Source organism: Spea bombifrons, chromosome 8 (assembly GCF_027358695.1).
Source record: "Spea bombifrons isolate aSpeBom1 chromosome 8, aSpeBom1.2.pri, whole genome shotgun sequence".
NCBI classification, from domain to species: Eukaryota; Metazoa; Chordata; class Amphibia; order Anura; family Pelobatidae; genus Spea; species Spea bombifrons.
Genome location: NC_071094.1, coordinates 24,237,251 through 24,256,375, shown reverse-complemented (window position 1 = coordinate 24,256,375; position 19,125 = coordinate 24,237,251).

Sequence of the window (19,125 nt, the reverse complement as noted above, 5' to 3'; positions counted from 1 at the left end):
TTTTGTATGTATACAGGGAATAATGGTATAAACTTGACAGGGCCACCTTTACTACTGGTTGGACCCTGGGCTTTTTTCTTCTTCTTCTAAACAAACCACCGTGCTCCTTGGCATGCAGTTACCCAAAGACCAGATTTAAAAAAAAACAAAAAAAAAGTATTCCCTCCTTCTGACCCTACACCAATATAAAACAAATATACTGGATAACATGTATTTGACAGCAAGTAATACAAATGTTTGACTTATTCCCTACTTGTAATACATGTTAGGATAATGAAAGCCCAATCATGGAATTTTTAACACAGTAATCTTTTAAGTTTTTATCCAAATAATGGCACAGTATCAGAGGACTTATAAGTAAGGTATATTTTATTTGTATATTATTTTTGCGGAGCATGAATACTAGATCTCACTCCATCTCAAACATAGGGAATGGAGATGGGGTGAGGTATGGTCCCCTGCATAGATTAATCAGCCTTTAAGCTTTAATGATGGGCTGTATGCCCCAGGCAGTATTTTATCATATATAGCTCACATCCCGCTTTTCATGGAATGGGGAAAAAGGGAGAAGGTAAAGACTGAGCTCCATGCTTCCTATAAGTTGTTTTTAATCTCAGCATCTCACTGGTGGCTGTATACGGTGTGGAGGCAACAGATGGGCTTTGTGCCTACCCAAAGGTTTTTTCTTATTATCCCTCACTGCTCATGGGCTTGGGGTCGGGGGCTCCCTGCAGCAAGTTACAGATGGATTCCATGCAGGGGCAGGCTTAAGGGCAATTGCTCCTCAGACAGGTTGGTCTGACATTGCAAGGTCACGTAATGCAATTTTACATTACTGTTTTAGAGGTGACATGACATTTTCAACACAAATTTACAACTCACAAGGAACGTGGGTGTTAAGTTGCATGCGTCTTGGACAGGGGCGGGCTGGTAAGGACACAGAAGAAGAAGAAGAGGAAGAACAAAGAGGAGGAGGAAAAGTGACAGTGACAGAGGAAAGGTAGCAAAATATTCAGGGATAGTGGATTAGTAAATGATGGGTGTTATGCTGTAGTTTATGCTGAATGTTTGTGAATGAGGGTTCCAGATAGCATGGATGTGTAAGTGTGGGGGGATAGCATGGCATAGGGAGGCTGTAATCACATTCCTATCATGCCCAAATTCCAGCATGTACTGGCTGCCTAGGCATGATAGGAGTGTAATTGCTGTTATTTTTTTTGTACAACTTTGGTGTGTTAACAACACTTATTAAAAGTAAAATTACACACAAAAATTGGACAGAAAAATTCAATAATAGTATTAATATATATCATTGCAAATAAATAAATAATTGTTATTGATTTTTGTTGTCTAACTTTGATGTGTTATGTTTAATAAAGTATTTTAAAGTTTTTTTTTTTGGCCAAGTGAATGCTGAATTTTCAGTTTCGGTCCAGAATTTTCATTTCGGTGCATCCCTACTATATACCAAGCTGGTATAGGAAGGCCTACACCACATCAATGTTTGGCTTAGTATATAGTGATAGGGGTTGTACTGCAGTATTGTCAGTGTCTGGCTCAATGTATAGGCACACATTGACGTATATAATGATAACAGTTATGCTGTACCACCGTCAATGTGTGCCTCAGTATATAATGATAACAATTATGCTGTACCCCTGTCAATGTTTGCCTAACCATAGAAACTATGCAGTTTTAAAGTGTGTGTGGGTGCCACATACAGGATCTGCCACAGGTGCCAAATACCCAATTGCCGTGCCTCAGCTCTTCGTCCCACGTCTTAAAAGGGGTGGGATGAAGAGCTGAGGCACGGCCATTGGGCGGCACGGTGCATGCACGCCGGCCGCTGTAATTTCATTAGGCGACGTTGGAGTGACTGCCGCACGACAGCTGCTTTCAATGTCGCTCACAGCCACTTTGGTGGCGCAATGGGCCACTTGACTAGACTTGCCCCCCAGGCCTTAGGCTGCCAGCCCCCCCGGTCTTGGACAAATTGATGCAAGTCATGTATAACTTGATGCAAGTGAAAATGTGAACGAACATTAGTGAAAAAGTTAATTTGCTTATGTAAACATGCTTATACAGACAACCCGCATGAACTTGCAGATCATGTGTTTCTATCATTTATTGCCATAAAAATATTTGCCAAGATGTTTGTCTTCTCACAACACTATATTCTACATCCAGCGTTACAGATAGGAAAAAGACAGAATAAACTGGTTGCTATTAAGCTCATTTCTGTTGTTCAGGAGGGGAATAAACATTTAACTTAATCTCATATATGTGATGCTTTTGGGGGAGGCACAAACTTCCTTGACAGTAATAAATTAATCTCTCAACCTGTATAATATATAAGGCACTTTATTACAAAGAGACAACCAAACATTTCCAAGCTAGTTGGTTACAGAAGAAGAAAAAAAGATCCCCTGGTTTCCGGTAGTAGCGACATGTAATCAACTTCTGTAAAATTACAACTCTTCACACAATTGTTCTTGTAGTTGGCTTCTTAGATTCTTTGGGTTCCCTGTGAATTCAGTTTGTGCTCCTTATAATTATGCTGTGAGTGGGCTTTAATTGCAGTATTACTCCAAGCTGTGACAAGCCTGGAACCCACACAACACATTGTCAGCTGTGAAGTTTTTCATCTTTCAAGTTCAGGCTCGTTAATTCGATCACATACTGGCCTCTTGATGTCACATGAAAGTCATCAAAACAGGAGCAGAACATGAGAGGAACAGTAAGGTTAAGCTTCATGAGACAAAAGAGAACAGGCATGTTTTCAATGTAATGGACCTCTTTATCCTTTACAAAAATTCTAAGACTAATTTAAAGTAAGAGATCTAACCTCAAATTTTATAATTTAACTTGCCCCAATAATTTGGTATTAACTGAAGCAAAAATATCAGTTGGGGATATTTTACATCAGGTCAACATATTGACAGAACAAGATTTCTAGCCTGGGTGTCAGGTGCAGGGCTGGTTAGGGAGATCACAGATCAAGGATTAAGAAAAAATTAAGGAAGCACAAGGTCTGTTCCTTCAGCACACCCCAACACTATGTGCTGGTGATTGATGCTGGGTGCCAGGATATGAGTTAATTTTCCAGAACTCAGCACTGAGGCCATGCACTGTGAGGGAGCACTGAAGCAGAGGTCCGAAGAAACAGACCTTGTGCTCCTAGCACATGATTTAAAGAAGAAGAAAGGAGTGGGAGAAGGGTAAGTGATGAAGAGAAAGGGCATATATTTTTGTGACTTTCACTAGATATGTGAATTTTGACGTCACCTTCACCATCATGACCAATTCCAAGCTCTCGTCTACACAGAGTGCAATATGCTCTATGACAGTTATCAGTTACTGTTGTAATGCAGGTGTAAGTTGTGCTCAGAAACGGCACATCCACTTATCTTCCTTGACTTTGCTGCTTTAGACCCCTGTTCACTATCACTGCTATCTATCTTGGAAAATGTTTAGCACCAGCTGCATGATTCATGTCACAAATGCGTGATCCTATGGTGCTGATAGGACAAAAAAATTGGAATTTCTCACAAAAAAAGCAGGACAGCTGGAAGATGTCCCAACTATGATTGCAAAGATGGCTTATGTTTCGTTAATACATGTGTGATGAACACTTTAATGCAGCATAACAATATTGTGTGTGCAAAGACAGGGAGCATCCCACTCTCTTCGGTTGACCAAAGAAAACTGAAGGAATAGGGGAAACTGTTTGAGAAAAAAATATTAATTGTATCTTTTAGTATTGAAAAGTATACCTTTAACATTTCATTTTATTGTTACGATTATGTCATTACTAAAGTCCATGGAATTACATCTTGTTGAGGGTTACTTTCTGGTAGCTGGTGGCTTATAAATGCACAAAATTGGAACTGCCCCACAACAAAAAATAATAATAAATAATAATAATAATTGAGCAGGCATGGTGCCCAGGAAAATTATTGAGCCACGCTGGTGGCCACCCAGAAAAATTATTGAACGGCCCTGGTCAGCTCAATTCTCTTTCTGATAGACAGGGATGGCCTCTTAGAATGTCACCCCAAGATAAACCTCTACGAAGAGCTGTCATTCCGGGACTGTCCCAGGCAATTCTGGACGTGTGGTTACCCTAGTCCTATTGGGTCCCATGGATTTGTGTTTTTACTTTGGAGACTTCAAGCAGAACTTATTCCTTTGTAAACACACATGCTTAAAAACTGAATGGAAGTATTTATTTATTCCTTATTTATATAGCTTAATTCCCTAAAGTCCTCCCTAATCTAATTATTCCTTGTTCACTTTTAGACAGAGAATCGTATAAGATTAGCTTTATATTAGATCTCAATTTATAGTTCCTAAACACCAGACCTGTGCGTTCATACGAATCAACGATAACGAGGGCGATCTCTGAAGAAACAAACTGCAAGAGTGCCAAGAATTTGTCTTGATTCCCTCATTCATCTCCACCTGTAGCCGCCACCATTACGCTTGGCGCTCGTTGACAAGGTAAAGTTGGAGGGACTGTGTGTAGGAGGGTACATATCAATGACTGGCAGGTAGAAGTAGACATAAAATATGGGATGGTTATGGCTGTGGTGGATGGGCCCAATAACCTGTGGGAATTTTTCAATGCCAATCAGCATTTACAAGAGGAAGGGAGAAGCATTAGATATATAAATGTCCTGATGCCATGTTAACATGTCAGCAGCAGCAGTTACAGACTGATGAGAGTTGAAGTGTAAGACAGTGACAGATTGCTTTGCAGAGGCTGAAATTAATGCTCTTACCTACCACACTGCAATTTAATAGCTTATTGTGGTGCAGAAACTGTACTGTTGTAAGGGTGGATGGAAGAACCTGTAGTGTACTATTGTAGTGTATTACAAGGACAACAGCAGACATTTTCCACCACCCCCAGGTTCCTAAATAGATTTAGTGGATTAAAACAGTTGCCCATTTATGCTACTAGCCAAACCTGTAATTTGTAAACAAGTTAATTTTTTATTATAATATCTATTTTTTTTTTATATATATATATATATATATAAATAAATATTGGTGATAAAACAAGGCATTCTACTGGCCTTGCAGACAGTGTGACTGTCTTTCAGTTGTTTGAAATTTAAAATCTGTTCCTGAGTAATTTAAGACAGTTGCTCATTTAGGCTACCAGCTAAACCTCTAATTTATGGATAAAACAAAATATTTTTTATTATGTTTTAATTCATTACTGAATAATAGATATTGATGACAAAATCTGGCATTTGACCATTTGAAATTCCTGAGTAAGGGGTATACATTTTTTTTTTTTTCCATTTTTACCGGCGAGTATAAAAAACATTTGGAAATATCCATAAGAAGCATTAATTACAGTGTTAGTGAGATGGGCAGAGCTGGCAGCAGCCTGTAAAAAAAAATAGTCAGGTGATCACCGGTATACCAGTAGGAAGAAGCTTTCTTGCTTGAAGTCAGAAATTGAACTACCCCTACCAGCAGCGGGAGCAGTACAAACATCCTCAATCTACTAATAGTGCTAAAATCCTGTCCACCTTACCCACCAAAGTAAGGCACAGTTTTAGTCACAATTCGCCCTAGATCCTGACCCCTCAGTGACTCCTTGGTTGCAAGATATTTTATGGTGAAGCATGGAATAAAGCCACCACTGCCAGTGTAACCCTAACCACCCCTGGCGATACCACTACTGTAAGCACTCTCCAGAGCAAAGAGAGGCAGCAAGCAGTTGTCGGATGATAGCAACAGATCTATTTTTGCCCCAGAAGATAGTGAGGAAGAAGAGGCAAGGTCTATGCTTACAGCAGACGTGGTCCTTGCTCTGCCTTCTCCCCAGATGTAAAAGGATATGGTCATATTTTATGATGATGTTGTTGAAGACAATGACCTGGATTTAGATTATAAGACAGACTTGGAGGAGTCATGTGACAAATCTAACAATTTCTTGGTTGAATGTGTTCCTCCTTCCACTGTGCAGAAGCAGCAGCATACCTATGCCACATGTTCCCCTTCATGTACTGGCAACACTACCACCGCCACCAGCACCAGTACAATTATAAAAGAAAACAAAAAACTAATACATCTGCTTTCTCATCTGGTGGACAACATCATAGTAAAGCATGGAAGCATTTTGAGACTGTGGGAGATGGGCACAATGCAAGGTGCAGGTTGTGTCATAAGGTAGTGAGCAGAGATAAGGTGAAAGGACATTTCACCAGTTCTGGGATGAATCAATACCTACGTACACACCACAATGCAGCTTTGCTTCAGGGGAAAGTGAAGGCATTGGCGACAACAGGAAACCCACAACAGCCACCACCAGCAACTGCCAGATCAAACGGTATGGTGAGGCCTCAGCCATCTCAAAGGATGTGACTGATTCCCAGAGACAGGTAAGGCACAGACATCCACTGCATTAGCCAACCCTAGAACCCTTTGGGGCTTTTTATTCAAGGTGCATGTGAAAGGAGCAGTCAAATAAAGTGACACAACTGCTTGGTCAGTTTATCGCTGTTGGAAGTTCTTCCTTCTCAATAACTGAGAGGGAGCTCTTCTGGCAGCTGCTAGAGGCTCTCGCTCCCCACTACAGCCTCCCTTGTCACACCACCTTCAGGATTATACTGTCCTCACTTTACCAGTGAGTGTGTCATTGTTAAAGACCAAGCTGTCCAAGGCAGCTGGGCAAATCATCCACTTCACCGGTGACATATAGAGGGCCACTAGTGCACAACGATACACCGGTGGCTGCCCAAATATCTGGAGGATAAGGACAGGACCATGATAGCTAGTGTAGGTAGAGGCACACAGGGTGAAAGAAGGGGTGGAACTGCAGCAGAAGGGCAGCAGGGGTTATGGATACTTTCCTACTCCACTCCACTCCACAAGGTTATAGATGAGAAGCACACATTAGCTCATAGTTTGGCCACTCATAGGAAGATGCTAGTGCAGTGGATTGAACCACATACAGACACAGCAGTAGAACTGGGAAATGTGGTGACTGATGGGGCAGGAAACAAGGGCAGCTATTCCAGCTGATGGCCAGTGTAGGCTTTCGAAACTGATTGAAAAGTGCCATAGGATTGCCAGGCACTTTTGCCATAGCATGAAGGCAAGAAAGCAGCTGAGGAAGGAACAGGAAAACACAGGCCTACCCCATCACCGTCTACGTCAAGATGTAGTCACCTGCTGGAACTCCACCATGGACGTGATTGAGGTGTCCAGCCCACTGGGTAGAAGGGAGTGGGCATTAATGGGCCAGGGCTGTGACCGATGACTTAACACAGAGCGCTGCTACTTTGGGCCGGGTCTCCCCCCTACTTACCAACCTTTCACAACACATGGATGACTTGCTGGAACAAAATGATGTCTTTCCAAGGAATAAGATTACAAGTGGAGGTTGTGAAGCTGATCAGTAGGCTGATATGAAAGTCATCAGGGACACCCCAGAGTACATGCTGGTCACCTTCTGTGACCCAATGTTTAAGGTCAAGTTGGCCCTAATAAAATTATGTTGAAAGTTGGAGACATGCTTGTCTGTAGGGTGCACGAGACGCAGCAAAAATGGGGGACATTTTTGAGAGAGATGCAGAAGTTCTTAATGAGAAATTCCCAGCAACAGTAGCACCAGCCACATGTCCAATTCCTATTTCTTTGCACCCATGCCGAGCGGCTGCACTAGACCCACCGGTGGATCATCCATTTGGGCAGCTGACCTTGATACTTTGGTGGGTACTTGTACCACCCAAGCTCCCTAGTCAGAGTAGCACCTCTGAAATGGTGAAAGCCTATTTTGATAAATTGCCGCTACCCTCCTGGTACTGACCTTCTATGTGATTGGGATCAGAAAGCTGTTATCTGTTATCTCTTTAGTGGCCCAGCAATTGCGTTCATGCCCACCCACTAGTGTTTAAAGCAAGAGGGTTTTGTCTGTGACAGGTAGCATACTCAACCCCCAGAGAACATCTTCTGTCTTCTTCCCTACTCTGGGTGATCATTTTGGTTAATTTTGTACTGCTTCCCAGGGCTGCATGTGCCGAGGTCCGGTGCCCCACTACTGATGTTGCTCTTTGGCCGGCCATACTTGTGGTGCAACTAAACTAAATGCTGGGGACCAATTTTCCAATTGCAGCATTTTCTAAGTGCATTTGGAGATAATCTGGAGGTGATCTGGTGGGGACCATAAGTATGTAGACTGGAAAAACCAAACAGTTGGGTCTGCGAAGAGTGCGTTTTCTTGTTCGTTCCGAAGACACGCCGAAGAGAACACGTGATCTTCGTGATCATCTTCGTCTACCAGTCTCCCCCCCTTCTAACTTACCTTGGCATCGCGGCAGTTCACGGAAGTAGGTTTAAGGGCCGTGCAAGCGGCTCACTCGCACGGCCCCTTAACCCCTTAAGGTGCAACAAGTGCACCAGGAGCCTTAAAGGCTGTACGAGCGACCAACAGAGTTGCTCGTACAGACTTTTAAAATCCCAATGCTGCAACTTACCCTGCAGATCCCACTGGTCTCCCTGTTCCATCAGTTAAATGTTCGTACGAGCGACTTTATTGGTCGTTCGTATGGACATTTAACTGATAGAACAGGGAGGAGACTAATGGCATCTGCCGGACAAGTTACGGCACCAGGAGTTTAACAGTCTGTACGAGCGACCCTATTGGTCGCCAGCAGGGGGCTCGTCTGCCATCAACCATTGGCAGCGAGCCCCCTGCTGACGACCAATAGAGTTGCTCATACGGACATTTAAACTCCTGGCGCCAGAGCTGCTGCGGTACGCGTTAACCCCGTATTAACCCCTTAACCAGAAAAAAAGAAGAAAAACCGAACACGAAGAATGTTCACGAATATTTGCCCGAAGAGAAGACAGGAACAGGCGAATATTCGCGGAATACGAAGATTTTTTTCCCCCCGAAGACGAGCACGAAGACGAACACGAAGAGCCCCCTGGTGCCCAAGTCTAATTATTATTGTGGTATATGCACAAAAACACCACAATATGTGGAGACATTTCTCCTTTCCTTAATTGTGTATTATATTCTAATCTTACATATGTATTTTACAATATTTATTCCTTCCAAGAAAAAAGGTAGTTTATGATGTAAATTTATAATTATATATCTCAAGTTATCAATGATCGCCTCCCAATCTCAGCCAGTGTTACTGAAGTACCGCTGTGTAGTGGCATTCAGCAATAAAAAAAACAATTCAGGGCCTTGTTTGATCTCTCCTAGGAGCATTTCAAACTGCCACCCATTAGATATATGCTGCCTCTAACAAGATGGCGGCTGCCAAAATTAAAGAGTTTCCAGGGAGTCTCTCCAGACCCTCCTGAGAACTTTGAGCTCCCTGTGCAGGTTGACTACAGGTACTGCAGCCAAACATGCAGGTCAATGGAGCAGGGCTCCATTTTTAGAAAAAAATAAAAAAACTGTAAAAATAGTAAAATAAATAAAAGTCATAAAATTTTAAAGTAAAAAGACCCCAGTGATGTCACCATGATATCATAAGGGGAACCATCCAGTTCGAAGAAAATATGGCCAAAAATCCAACCAAAATAAAAAATATATATATTTTATGAGCAAGTCCTTAAATTGGAGCTGTATCTTGGCAAAATTCCTGACATGGAAAGAGTAAAAATGTCAGCATTTGAAATAGTCTGTGGTGTCTAGTTTTCAAAAATATATGATTTGATGGTGCAAACTGACCAGATGTCAAAATAAAAATAAAAAAGAATGTTCACCTCCCAAATGTGACTTTTTAACCCCCAAACAAACAGACCTATGCATTGGTGGTATAACTGTACCCAGGGGATGTTGCTGAACACATATTTGGTTGTTTGACACAGACATATACCAGGAGTTGTAAATTGTACTGCGAACTTTGACAAAGACTGGTGGTAAAATGTGTGCATGAAAACAGTTAAAATACCAGCATTTGAAATACCCTGGATTGTATAGTTTTCTAATTGTTTCATTGGGTAAATTGAATTGGCTGGGTTTAAAGATGTCCCAATTAGGGCATGGGCACAGGATCACCAAATGTCAATGTTCAAAATTCGCACCTCTCAAATGTGGCCATTTGGCCCCCAAATACCCAGGCCAACCTATGCATGAATGGTATCACTGTGCTCAGGAGATGTTGCTAAACACATATTGGAGTGGTGTTTGACAGTGACATATACCGGTTTAACTGGCTGGTAGTAGAATTAGTACATAGAAAGAGTTAAAATACTAGCATTTGATATGCCCCGGAGTATATATTTTCAAAAACATATGGTTTAATGTGGGGTAAAACGAACTGACCGGCTTCAAAGGTGTCCCAAACATAGCATCCGAGGGAAGAATGACCAGTTTAAAAATATATGGTTTTGTAATAGCAATATGCTACATGTAATTTTTGCTCTATAACTTGCAACCAAAAAACATAAAAACATTGGTTATTTCAAAACGTACATCAAATAGTCGAATCTACATAGCAGTTTCTTTTTCCATGAGCCTTTGTAGATGAGTAAAAGATTTTTCAAAAAAGTAGGAAAAAGTGCTAAAAAAAAATAAAAAAATAGATAAATTAGATATGATCAAAATATTATAAAATGACCCCCCAAATCTAAATATTAATGTAGGAAAAAAAGAAAAAGCCAGACTATAAGACTACCCTATAGGAAAAAAGTTTTACTAGTAAATATTAATTCATGAAAAAATATTTTTTGTTTTTATTTCCTTTTATTTGGTAACCTGCCCCCCAGTTATGCACATCTGCCCCCAGGCTTGCCACTCTGCCCACAGAAATGCCTTATACCCCCCTATTTGCCACTCTGCCCCATGATGTGCCTTTTAACCCTCTATATGCCACTCTGCCTCCAGAAATGCCTTATACCCTCCTATATGCCCCTCTGCCCCATGATATGCCTTTTTACCCCCTATATGCCCCTCTGCCCCATAATATTCCTTTTTACCCCCTATATGCCCCTCTGCCCCTCTGCCCCATGATATGCCTTATGGGGCAGAGGGCATATAGGGGGTTAAAAGGCATTTCTGGAGGTATATATATAATTGCTAACAGCAATCACACTCCTATCAAGCCCAAGCAGCCAGTACATGCTGGAACCTGGGGATGGTAGGAGTGTGATTACAGCCTCCCTATGCCATGCTACCCCCCCCTTACACATCTATGCTATCACACACCCACACTCATTCACAAACATTTAAATACTCATTCATTCCATTAATCACACATACTTGCTCAAAAACCTCCCCCACCCGTTACCTGAACTGCAGATCTCTCACTCACAGACTTCTGCAGGGGCCCGGCTGAGCGAGCAACTTATCTAGCCCCGCCCCCAGAGGAAGGAGGGGGACAGAGTCATGTGATGACTCTGCTGGGTTCCTGTTCTCCTGCTGCTAGTACAAGAGACAGTGCTCGCCGACCGGTAAGCAGCCTGGCCCCAGCGGACATTTTTTTTAGCAATTTGTGGTCTGATTAGAAGACGACCTCGATTATAAGACGAGGGGTATTTTTCAGAGCATTTGCTCTGAAAAATACCCCTCGTCTTATAATCGAGCAAATACGGTAACTTGTGTGAGTTCCCTAAATACCAGAGAGGAATATGAGAGCTAAACACAAGCACCAGAAAAATTTTAAAACAGCCATTGTTACAAATGGGTTAAGAACTCTCTGTTGTAAATCTATAACAGATTTCAGAAAATCAGTAAACATTACTGTGAATGAAGCAATCAATACTAGGTAGAAAACTATTTGTGGGTATCAAGAAATACAGTAGCAGAACACGACACCACGAGAACTAATATTCCACTGCCAGCAACAGGTGTGACATCAGTGTTCAAGCAAACTAACAATGATCCTACATCTGGTCCTACCTATACCCACTGTTAGGGATGTAATTAATTTATCATATTTTACTTAGCTAGCAATAAATGCAAGATATACTGCTGCATCAACAACAAGATTTATCAACCAGCAGCACAAATCTAACTACTAGGTTGCATCAAAACCATAGCTCACCTTTTTAAAGTCTCAGTGCCTAGTCCATCCATGTTTTGTGTTCAATTCATGGTTGAATGTTTTCCACATGTTCTCAAATTAATGCTTCAACCACTCTTCTTTCTTTCTCTTTATTTCTTCACACTGTTCATATCCTTTTATCATGTCAGAGATAATTGTTGATTTATTTGTTCATGCCACCACACCCGATATATTTCACATGAAATACCACCATCTTGTTGTCATCTTGTTTTTGTTTAGAAAGCATTCCTCTTGTCTTTTTAGGACACAGAGACTCAAATAAAGTGTCTTCTTATGGTTGTATTTGTTCTGGCTCAATCCTTGGTAATTTCCAGCAGAATTGTCTGTTTCATCAATGAGTACTATGGTCATCATATGGTGGAGCAATCCTGCAGAGATATGAGGGATTTAGAAGCAGGGGTGAGAGGGTTCTATGTGCCCTTACTTCAACCATCTTTTTAACTTGCTACTTAAATGAATGGCCACACTTATGGGATCCATGCTTGGCTAAAATGGTTAAGTGGTTCAACATTGAACTGGTACAGTAGCAAGAAGCAGTGATACTGATTTAGGGGATAGGTGTTGGAAGAACCTAAATCCATTCTATAGTGATGGCAGGAACACATTTAGTTTTTCTTGGTCACAATAATACTGGACCACATTGAAATGTCAGCCTAAGCACAGGATCATATTATTGTTCTGAACACTATTTAGCAGACTCACTCTATAATGTACACTATAGTCCACGGTGACAGCTGAACCACTAAAAAGGCTGAAGTGGATCCAGCAGGTCAGAATTCATTGTAGAAGCAACATAGTTAGGGGCAATGACAAAAAAATAAACAAAATGCAGTCACACAGTCCCAATTCAGAGAGAGAAGCTGGAGATATGGAGACTTTGGATCAAGACTTGTATTGTGCACGTTTGCTGTAACTGACATTTAAATTATGTGTAAATTTGGAATGCCATTCATTTTTTTACCATACAGCCTTCAGAGGATCACTTGCCAGCTACAAAAAAATGTGTTTCCTTACATATACTTTAAAAAGCTAATGCACACTAAGACATAGTAAGGACAAGGGACAAAGATTTTGATATTAGTTTATGATATGAATTGAGTTTGTGATATCATGTTTGTGAATGTGCTCTTGCAGGGGGGCTGAGGATGGCCTCAGACCCAGGAGGGAGTGGTTCTGTTTCAAATACTAAGCTGAATCCAGTCCCAGGCCTAAAACTGGATGAAGGCCAAAACGTCACAGCAAATGTGAGTAAGAAGTTTAAAGAAAGTTCTATCAGGAAAACATTGTCTGTTCTGGATAAGACGCTGGGTGATGTCTCTCAGACTCATCAGATGTTGTGTGCAATGTTAAAAGACATGAGCAAGCAAAAGCAAGTTTTGGTAACAAAAGAGGATAAAGCAACAGAGCAATGTAAGAAAGCAGAGTTATTGCAACAGATTGATCAGATCAATGCTGAGCTTCTGTCTCTGCAGAACAGAATAAATGAAAAGGCTGCAGAGATTGAAAAGCTAAAAGGTGAAGTTCAAGGAGAGGAAACTAAACTTTACCAAATGCAAAAGATAAACCAATTAAAGATTAAGAGTTTGCCAATACAGTCAGTGAAAGTTAAAGGTGTTGAGAAAATAATAAAGAAATTATCAGAGAAAATGTGTCCTGTACCTGCCACCTTATCAAATATCTTCACCGATACCAGAATCACAAGAACTAACTGAACGTGATAGACCCCATGAGGCTGTCTCATCAGGTGAAACCAGTTCAGTAATCCCAGCTCAGTCTGCAGCCTCCAACACCAGCATTTTAACTCCTGAGTGTCCAAGTGAAATCCGAATACACAGTTTAAGATCAAGGAACAAAAAGCGTGTTGTGGAAAGGCTAATGGAGAAGAGTACAAAGGATTTACACCCAGAGCCACAACCTTTGCAAGAGGGAAGAGGTGAAGGGCAAGAAGTATGCAGCCCTGGTCTCTTAGTTGGCTCTGAACAAAATTTGGGGCCTGAAACAAGTGCTGAGTGCAACCTAAATGAATTATCTGTTTTGACAGATGACCATACAACAGAGAACACACCATCTGCAGCACAAATGCTGGGTGGAAGGCGTAATCTACAAACTGATGCTAATAAAGCAAACTCAGAAGAACAAAAACATGGACTGGATTCAAGGACTGAACTGATTTCAAGAACAGGTGAATCAGCCAGCACTCAGATAAGTGCAGATATAACTCTTTCTAGAATTAGTAGTAAATCATTTTCAAGTGTTGCACGGCCAAGAGGAGATACTCCAAGATGCAAGCATGCTGTCTATTCTCTGGACCTGAAACGGATATTCGAGACAGAAAAGTAATTGGTTGTGGACTCTTAATAGACTTTATGGGCTTCTCTGCAGAGGGTAGAGTTGCCCTTATTAACATTCCTGGTTCAAGGCAATTTGATATTAGCTTTAAGTTGGTGCAGAACCTTTATATGTTTTGGGAGATTTTTCATGGGACAAAAAATGATATCATCTGGAAGAACATAAAACTTGTTCAGCATACAAGACAGGCTACAGTCTCTGTCACGCTCCTGTTTCAAACGGAGATAGTGGCATTAGCAGACATCATGTACTGGATAAAAAGGCATTGTACTGTTATGAATGCACCCCAAAAAATCAAAAAATGGTCCCTGAAACGAAGGATGGAAGATGCTAGTTAAGTTATGGCAGACAGGAGGTGTTACTCACCATCTACCGCACAGCTTTTTCATTGGTTGTGACCGAAGCATATGTTATTACCCTGGACAACCTAGACGATGTTATAAATGTGGGTCAATAAGACATCTGGCCTATAGCTGTGACAAGATCAAATGTTCACAATGTAACTGTTTGGGTCATAGCAGGTCAGAATGCAAGCAAGACGTTATCTGTAAGAAAAGCAATATTTAAGGGCTTCCTTTCAAGATAAATGTTGGTCGGTATGCTGGCCTAGAGGAATCCTCAGGAGATGCTATGGAACTTAAAAGAAAGGAAGGACCATTTTGGAAAGAAGGATCCATAAAATAATTAATGAGGTCCTGTGATGAAGAAGAGACTGTATCTGTCTCATTTAAGAGATGGGGATCCCAAGGGGACAATGTTGGGGGTAAAAGGAAAAATGATGAATTTATATAGATCATATGTCTCTAGAGATCTGCTCTTTTAATACTAATAGTTTAAGAACTAGTGAGAGGAGGAATTAAGTATATAGATTTTTGCAGGAAGAACCTTTTGTTGTGTGTTTTTTTACAGGAAACCAGACTGAGGAGTAACGATGATGTCTTGCGTGCTAAAAGAGAATGAACACACGAGCCGTCTTACTGGTCCTTTGGACTCAATAGCTATGATGGTATTGGTGTTTTGTTCAAAAAAATGTGATTTTACAATCAACCGTATCATTGAGGGTAGATGTTTATTGTTGGACATGACACTAAATAATGTGAATTATCATATAATTAATGTTTATGCTCCTCAAACGTTAGTAGGTAGGAAGGAATTGTTTATAAATGTTAAGCCATATTGTTTCACCTCTAAAGTATTAGTGATGGGTAGTGATTTTGACTGTGAATAACAAGGATCGCAATAGTAATTATAAGAACCTAAAATATGATGAAAATTTCTTAAAAAAACTGATTGGTCAAGCAGGACTTGTTGATACCTTTAAATGAGCAAGTCGTAAAGACCGGATATATGTAAAAAGTCAGTCTTTATCTTTTGACTTTCAGCTCCTCCCAGTAGAGTTTTCAGATCATGTTATGATTGTCCTGACTTTAAAAGTAAAGGATGGGATATTGTACGGCAAAGGTATTTGGAAACCAAATGCAAGAACACTAGATAATGAGCAAGTTAAACAAGAATTTATACAGTATTATGCTCATAGGAAATCCACACAGTGTATATACGACACCATGTCAAGCGGGTGGGAACATATTAAAACTGATATAAAAGGGTTTTTAAGTCCAAAGCACGGAAGGAAGGAAATGCAGTACCTCACCCTAACACTTAAATTAAGTAGATTATACTCCAGGGTTAATAATGGGGAGAGTATAAACTTAGACCACATTGCTGGAATTAAAGATAAAATGAGGAAACTTCAATACGATGGCATGAGCTTGTTGAAAGCGGAGAATGAATTTGATAGTTGGGGGTTTTCTGTTCCTGATCCATTTGAAGCTTGTAAAGAACGTATAGGTAAGAAAACCATATCAGGATTGGTTGACAAAGATGGACATATCCAAACAGAGGGAAGGAAAATTCAGGATATTGCTACATTGTATTTTGAAAAACTGTTTGCAAGACAAGATATACATAGGAGTGAAATACAAATGTATTTACAAGTTGTGGATACTCCGGTATTAGATACAAATGAGGCTGTGGAAATGATTAGACCCGTAACGGAAGATTACATTAAAATGAGTATCAATTCGTTAGCCACAAAAAAAGTCCAGGTTCTGATATTTTGATACCTGATCTTGTAATGTTGTATAATGAGGTGTTAATTTTAGGACAGGTAACTCCATCTCAGTACACCTCTATTTTAGTTCTTTTGTCTAAATGCGGTGATTTGGCGTTAAAGACATTTGAGTTAAATAATTTTAGTCTGCTGTTTTTAAGGCTCAGTGTAGTAGCGGAAGCAAAACAGCAGAGAGAAGGTGTTTACTTGGTTGGGCTGGATCAGACCAAAGCCTTTGACCGGGTACATCATGGATTTTTGTTTGAGACCTTGTTAAATTATGGTATTCCTGACACTTTCATTAAGTGGTTGGAAATCTTACATAAAGAAGCAGAAAGTGTTCCTTTGATAAATGGTAATTTGAGTCAATCTTTTCAGATTAAATCAGGGTTGTCCCATGAGTCCTTTACTTTATGTTTTCAGCATTGACCCTTTTTTAACCCCTTAATGACAAAGCCCGTACATGTACGGGCTCAAAATGCATTGTTTTCAATGGGTTTAGGGACCGCCCATTGTCTTTAAGGGGTTAAGGAAAATTCCAGGGCATCAGGATATTGTAGGGATGGAAGTGAAGTTGGGAGGTGTCTCAGAGCATGTCAAACTCTGTGCTTATGCAGATGATATTACTATTTTTTTTAAAATATGATGCTGACAATAGGGTATTACAGCGAGAATTAGACCTTTACTCTAAAGTTTCAAACTCCATAGTTAATGAGGATAAAAGTGAGACTTTTTGGATTGGGAATCAAACAGAAGCGTTTCCGATTTGCTTTAAACGGAAGGAAGAAACTATTAAAGTCTTAGGGATCACATTTGGATGTGTAGCGGATATAGGCCAAAGAAATTGGGAAGGGAGGTTAGAAATCTGTTCTGCTAAAATACAAAAATGAAAGAACTGGAAATGGATAGGAAAATTCAAGCCATTCCGATATTTATCTATACCAATTTTGTTTTCCCGTTACCTAAAAATGTGGTGGTTAGAATAACAGGTTTGTTTTTTCTGTTTACATGGGGAAATCGGTTAAACATCATTAAGAGAAATGTTACATATCTTCTCAGGAAAGATGGAGGTTTGGGTATGTTGTGCCCTGAATTATTTTTCAATTTATTATTTTTAAGTAAGAATTTATGTTTTTTTTTTAAATCCGGTAGAACAGATTTATGGGGGGTTCTGTATAAGAAACAGATTTTGTAGGTGTTTGGGTAAGTGATGAAAAGATTAATAAGATGTCTGGTAGAATTATTTGTGGAATGGTAGGTGTTTAAAGTCAGCAAAACAAATGTTGTTATCAGTTGAGTCTGTAAGAACTTTAATCATTGATCCTTTAAAAGATGTGTATGTTAAGGAGAAAAGTACACAGTATTGGGAGGGGATTGATCTGTCATTTCTGTTTTGATGTTTTGGGTTAATTTTTGTTTAATGTGCGTGTTGTAATTATTGTTTCTTTTTCATGATTGTATTTTTTTGTTGCGTGAATATTTAATAAAAAGAATTCCTCCCGTCTATTTACTCCCTTCTCTGCTTCTGCAGAGAGATCAGAGGAGACCAGAAAATGGCTGGAGAAGCTAAGTGAGAGAGAGGCATTTTTCATTTCCATGTAAAAATATATTATTTTCAAGAATTCTCACCCAATCTGCTTGTCTGAGCCATCTTTGAGACCAAAGTAGAAGAGAAAATACTGATGGTGCGGAGGGGAGGGCAATCTGGGTAGGGGGCCCAGGCAAAATGTTGTGTAAGGGGCCCAAAACTACTGATGGCTGCCCTGGGGAGCAGCAAGCTGGCAGAATATGCAAATGCATATTTGGATGGTGCGCGGTGCACATGTGTGCAGCAAAGGGAGGCAAGGGGCGGGTTCTGCCTCAGTCTCCAGAAGTGTGAGTGTCAGTGTCCCAGGCAGTCAGACAATGCTCTAGTCTTCCTGGTAAACCTCCACTACTTTTAATGCATTATGCATAATGCATAATGCATTTAATGCATTATGGCTCCACTCTTCATGGCACAGCATTTTTTTAGCTCTGCCTTCACATAGATTATATTTTTTGGAGGAAAATATGGCAACCCTAGTTCTAAAGTGTAAGATAGAGTAGAGATGCAAGTGCCTATCCTGGTTGAGGTTCTCACAGGAGATGGTGGCAAGGTTTGAGACATACATTTATTGTGACAATCTTTGCCTGTAAGGGTACTGCTTCTTATCTGGATCTCTGTCAGATATTTTAAGAGATTTGGGGGTTTGTGAGATTTTGGGGGTTTGTGCAGTAAGTCTGTTGGACATTGTCCCGTCTAGCTTTATTTTGTGCACTAAACTTAATTAAAGCAATCACATGATTCTTTTGTTCAATGCAAACTTTATTTGTAAGTAAACAATAATGACAAGCATACAACTGAATTTGAATTGATTTCCAAATAAAAAAATCAGAAAATTGAGGACATCAATTAAATAATAAAAAACAGTAGACTTTACATCTCAATAAAATATATTTACACAGAAGTGGCATAGTGCGGCAAAAAACTAGTTTTCAAAAAGTACTATGTTGTACCAGTTTGTCATAATATAATGTTTTCAGATAACTGCTTATCAGCCATTTTTATAGGTTCCAGTTGTGTTATTTTAGCCCAAA